Raw genomic sequence first — 6,203 nt, 5'->3', positions numbered from 1 at the left:
AGCTAGGGAAGGGAGATCTATGTCCAGTATTTCAAATGCCTTAGTTAATGCTGGTTGATTAAAGTAGAGCTTGGTATGAGTATAGTAGACAAATGTGAGTGGGTTAAATGCTTACAAATAAAATTGTCATAGTTTCAAAAATTATTTTCATTAGCTTAAAATCTTAAAGTCATGCTATTTTAAATTAAGTAATTGGTGACCATAAATATCTGAGTCATTTCTTAGTTACAATACTGAAATATTAATTGTTATACATAAGTTTAAATTTACAGACTTTGACAATTTATTTTAATGTGATATTTTAAAAAATCTAAATATATTTGGATCTATTAAATGATTATAAACATTTTAATTTGAAATGGAAATTAGAAATTAGAACGGTTTCCTCTATAAATATTAATATAAAACAGTTCAAAATTTCTTGCTTCCTAGGTTTTTTGCTGGAAATTTGGATTACTATGAGTTAGTTATAGTTAATATACAATTAAAACTGCTTTATATATACACACACACATATATGTACAGAGTATTTAAGGAAAGTTGGATGTGAGGAAAATAAAATATGTTTTTGGTAAGGAAGGTTATGAAAAGGGTGTGAAGATGTGGTCTGGCTTTTGTTAAAGGAAAAAATTGTCTAGTTTAAAGGATATTTAAAGTGTATTTGAAATTTAAGGAATAGAAAAAAATGTTAGAGGCAAAACTAAATAGATATAATAGGAAAAAGTCATGAAAAGTTTATAGAAATCTTGTTTTGTGTGGTCAAACCTAACTGAAATTGGATATATTTGTTTATTATTAGCTTTTATTGAAATTAGCTTAAGTATTAGCAGTCCACTGGGACAAAAATGACATTTTGTTTTCTCTTGTAAATAAGATTTTCATTTAGTATTGATTGATAAGAGATAGTAAAAAATGGATATCCACTCTTTGAGTAACTGAAAAAAAAAGGTGCGGGGGAAGTGAGAAACATTTTGAGTCTTTATTAATTTTTTTAATTACTTTAATAAACTGTGTTAATTTTTTAAGTTTTCTTTTTCTCTCAATAAACAACTTTAAAATGTTTAAATATGTTTTTAATGTGTGCTCCAAAATGTATGAAATTCCTAAAATTCTGACATGTCTTGCTACTTTACCAGTCATAGTTATGGCTTTTTTTTTTTTTTTTTTTTTAAGTTTTATTTTGTCGATATACATTGTGGCTGATTATTGCTCCCCATCACCAAAACCTCCCTCCCTTCTCCCTCCCCCTCTCCCTCCCAACAATGTCCTTACTGTTTGCTTGTCATATCAACTTCAAGTAGTTGTGGTTGTTATATCTTCTTCCCCCCCCCCCGGTTTGTGTGTGTGTGTGTGTGTGTGAATTTATATATTAATTTTTAGCTCCCACCAATAAGTGAGAACATGTGGTATTTCTCTTTCTGTGCCTGACTCGTTTCACTTAATAAAATTCTCTCAAGATCCATCCATGTTGTTGCAAATGGCAGTATTTCATTCGTTTTTATAGCTGAGTAGTATTCCATTGTGTAGATATACCACATTTTCCGTATCCACTCATCTGATGATGGACATTAGGGCTGGTTCCAACTCTTGGCTATTGTAAAGAGTGCTGCGATGAACATTGGGGAACAGGTATACCTTCGACTTGATGATTTCCATTCCTCTGGGTATATTCCCAACAGTGGGATAGCTGGGTCGTATGGCATATCTACCTGCAATTGTTTGAGGAACCTCCATACCATTTTCCATAGAGGCTGCACCATTTTGCAGTCCCACCAACAATGTATGAGAGTTCCTTTTTCTCCGCAACCTCGCCAGCATTCATCATTCAGAGTCTTTTGGATTTTAGCCATCCTAACTGGGGTTAGATGGTATCTCAATGTGGTTTTGATTTGCATTTCCAGGATGCTGAGTGATGTTGAGCATTTTTTCATATGTCTGTTGGCCATTTGTATATCTTCCTTAGAGAAATGCCTGCTTAGCTCTTTTGCCCATTTTTTAATTGGGTTGCTTTTTTTCTTCTTGTAAAGTTGTCTTATATATTCTGGATATTAATCCTTTGTCAGATGTATATTTTACAAATATTTTCTCCCACTCTGTTGGTTGTCTTTTAACTCTTTTAATTGTTTCTTTTGCTGTGCAGAAGCTTTTTAGTTTGATATAATCCCATTTGTTTATTTTTCCTTTGGTTGCCCGTGCTTTTGGGGTTGTATTCATGAAGTCTGTGCCCAGTCCTATTTCCTGAAGTGTTTCTCCTATGTTTTCTTTAAGAAGTTTTATTGTCTCAGGGTGTATATTTAAATCCTTAATCCATTTTGAGTTGATTTTAGTATACGGTGAGAGGTATGGATCTAGTTTCATTCTCCTGCATATGGATATCCAGTTATCCCAGCACCATTTGCTGAAGAGGCAGTCCCTTCCCCAGTGAATAGGCTTGGTGCCTTTGTCAAAGATCAGATGGCAGTAAGTGTGTGGGTTGATTTCTGGATTCTCTATTCTATTCCATTGGTCAGTGTGTCTGTTTTTATGCCAGTACCATACTGTTTTGGTTATTATAGCTTTGTAGTATAGCTTAAAGTCAGGTAGTGTTATGCCTCCAGCTTTATTTTTTTTTGCTCAGCATTGCTTTGGCTATGCGTGGTCTTTTATTGTTCCATATAAATGTCTGGAGAGTTTTTTCCATTTCTGAGAAAAATGTCTTTGGAATTTTGATGGGGATTGCATTAAATTTGTATATCACTTTGGGTAGTATGGACATTTTCACTATGTTGATTATTCCAATCCAAGAGCATGGGATGTCTTTCCATCTTCTTGTATCCTCTCTAATTTCTCTCAGCAGTGGTTTGTAGTTCTCATTATAGAGATTTTTCACCTCCTTGGTTAACTCAGTTCCTAAGTATTTTATTTTTTTGGTGGCTATTGTATATGGGCAGGCTTTCTTGATTTCTCGTTCTGCATGTTCACTATTGGAGAAAAGAAATGCTACTGATTTTTGTGTGTTGATTTTGTATCCTGCTACTGTGCTGAAATCATTTATCAATTCCAACAGTTTTTTTGTAGAGGTTTTAGGCTGTTCGATATATAGGATCATGTCATCTGCAAACAGGGACAGTTTGACTTCATCTTTTCCAATCTGGATGCCCTTTATTTATAGTTATGGCTTTTATGGAAACTTGTTGTAGGTCATGGACACAGCTAAATATTTTGTCAATTGTGTCTTTAACCACGTTACAATAAATTGTTTTATTTCAATGTTGTTTTTAAAAGGTCTTTACAAATCCTAAAGTGTTATTTTTTCAAAGAAGTTTATAAAAAAGGTAAAAAGAATCTGATAAGTATTGTGGAACACAGATTCTGCTGATGATTTTGAACTATTCAGTTGGTCTGGATAATAATTCCAAAGGAAAAATTTGACTCATAAATTGCTAATCTAACATCAGTCAGAACAAGAAATAATTACGTGGGATTGAACTAACAAAAGATTAAAATGACTCTTTTTTTTAACTTTGGTTTTAAACATTGCTAATTACTTTCTTTTGTTTTGTTTTTCAGACTTTTAATTTTTTATTTTTCCTGTTTTGGGCTATTTGGCAAAGTATACTTTTCTGAGCAAAACGGAAACATTTATCTTTCTCTCTACATGATCCCTACGGGATTTTGAAAATATTTGTTAGTATTCTTATTTTATGGTGATATAGTTATTTGCATAAGATCAATAAGAATCTGCTTTAAAACCAAAACAAAAAACTAAAACATGACAGAATTGGAGCCACTGGTTATTTTACCAACGCTTTCATTAGAATGTCATATTTTCAGATATGATCAGACTGCTTTAAGGAATTGAGATTGACCTTTTATGAAGTCAATAAAAAGCTCCTTGGAAAGACAGTCCTGATGCCATGTCTACATGATTGCAGCATTCCTAACCTTGTAGTGAGTAAAGAATAATACCACCTGACAGTCCTAGGAGACTCGATAGTTTGGGGAACTCCAGAAGAGAGGAATTCACCCAACTCTTACAGGTCATAGGAGTCAGATCTATAGCTTGGCTTCCTAACACATGAAAGGCTTTTAAAGGTCTAATCTATGGTTCCTTATAAAAGTCTCACCAATGCCAATTTTAAAAGAATATGATAAATCATTATGTCTACTGCACTTTATGCAAATAATCAAGCCAGACACTACACTTAGTTTGCAAATGAATTAGTCTTGTCACAGATATCTTTGGTAGAAACAGGGGACTTGTACAGAGAGAAATTATGTGTCAGAAGAAGAAACCTATACTACATATGTTATCAGATTCTAGCCCTGTTCATTGTTTTTGAGTTTTTATTATCTGGACTGAATTTTGAATTTCTTCCAGTGTTTGTCTGTGACTCCACAGACTAATGTTGCAGATTTTTTTTCTTCTTCTGAACTTCTGACTTGAAATTACTAGAAAGTGAAGCTTCCTTTTTTCCTAAGGCACTGCAGGCTGAACTGATCTTAGGCTTTGAAGAAAAATCACCATTAACAACTTATATTTGGACCAGCTTTGTACACACAAACTGCAATCCAGAAAAAACTGTCAGATTGGCACTACCAGTCTACTCCAACAGAAGATGCTTCAGAGTCACCAGACTCACAGACTAGTCTATAGACCGATCCAGACAATGACTTTGTTGTTTTCTTCTGGTACCACAGAAATGCCTCTTATTTAAGAACATCATACATAGAGGTCTAGCTTTGAGAAACCATCTGTAACGCCATCTTCTAGAATGAGACACAACTATTTCATTAGACTGATCTATTCCAGAGTACGGGAGACTGATGAAGTGAATTCCTTTACCATTAAGCTACTAACTCAACTTTTCCCTCTCCACAGCCAGCAACTCAGTTTTTAATGTATAAAGTTTGTAGCAAAGCTTCAGACAGGGGAATGTTGGGGTACAAAAAGCCATTATACCTAAAATATTGTGTTCTGACAGTCTGAAATTAAGAAGCAGACTCAAGGTCCCTCTCTCATTACCCCACCTCCTGTCTCGATTCTCTGTCACTCTCCAAAGCACATTATGTAGCCTGGACCTGTCAAAGAAGCAGGCATTACCTATGGCCCTTTCCCTGACTTTTCCTTAACTTAACTCATATCACAGGAAGAAAGAAAGGAGTCTGTCATCATACCTGAACTAAATTATATCTTATATTTTACTCCCATTCAGTATTTTAAAGAAAATAATTTACCAGTCATTTTCTGCTCTGCAGGCCAATAGCTTTCCCCTAGGCCATTGTATGTTCTTCAGGTTCATTGCACCCTCCAAAGAGTCACTTGCTCCTATACCTCCACCTTCCCTTTCCCTATGAAGGTGGATATACAAGCTCTGCACCCACTGGAAAAGCAGGACATAACTCTCTTGTGATTCCCCTATGCTTTGCTTTCTCTAAGCACGTTAAATAATATGTTTTTATGCCTTTTCTTCATACTGACCTAAATTTGTCAGTGATTTTTATTAATGAACCTTTAGGGGTGAAGTTTTCCTTTGGTCCCCATATACGCAAGGTATGATATTTAAATCAGGATAATTAACACATCAGGACAAACATTTAATGTGTCTCTCTGTTGAGCACATTTGAGCTCCTCTCTTCTCCCCATTTGAAAAGATACAATAAGTCATTGTTAATTATAGATACCTAGGACAACTATAGAGTACTAGAACACATTTTCCTATCAAGCTATAAGTTTATAGCATTAAATCCCTACCTACAATTTTTAGTGAGTTCTACTTCTATTCTAAATAATTTCTTTGAAAGGACACTTTAATTCCCATGAAGGTGGCTTGTGGAAATAACCCTTCAGAAAGCAGAGATGATAGGTGTGGCCTATGACAGCACAGTCAACTGGAGTGAAGGCCTGTCGACTTCCAGGGAGAGGGCATTAGCTACTCAAATCAGACATATGTAGACTGTAGAGGAAGGACAATAAAACTCAATTGGGAGACCTTAAAATTCCTCAGTTTTGCTTTTGAATTAAAAAAAAAATTCTGAATGATCTTGGGTGCATTTTTTGGGGGGAGTTCTTGATGTAGTGGAAAAGTCATTAAAAATCAAACAGTCTTGGGATTTACACAAAATATTGAGATATATAATCACAGTTTTTTAAAACTAAATGGATTTTTAGGAAAATATCATGATCCTTCACTCAGTTTGGGGATTTAAATCTGTAAAATGGA

This window comes from Cynocephalus volans, chromosome 12, assembly GCF_027409185.1.
Source record: "Cynocephalus volans isolate mCynVol1 chromosome 12, mCynVol1.pri, whole genome shotgun sequence".
NCBI lineage: Eukaryota > Metazoa > Chordata > Mammalia > Dermoptera > Cynocephalidae > Cynocephalus > Cynocephalus volans.
Note: the sequence above shows the minus strand (reverse complement) of the source record.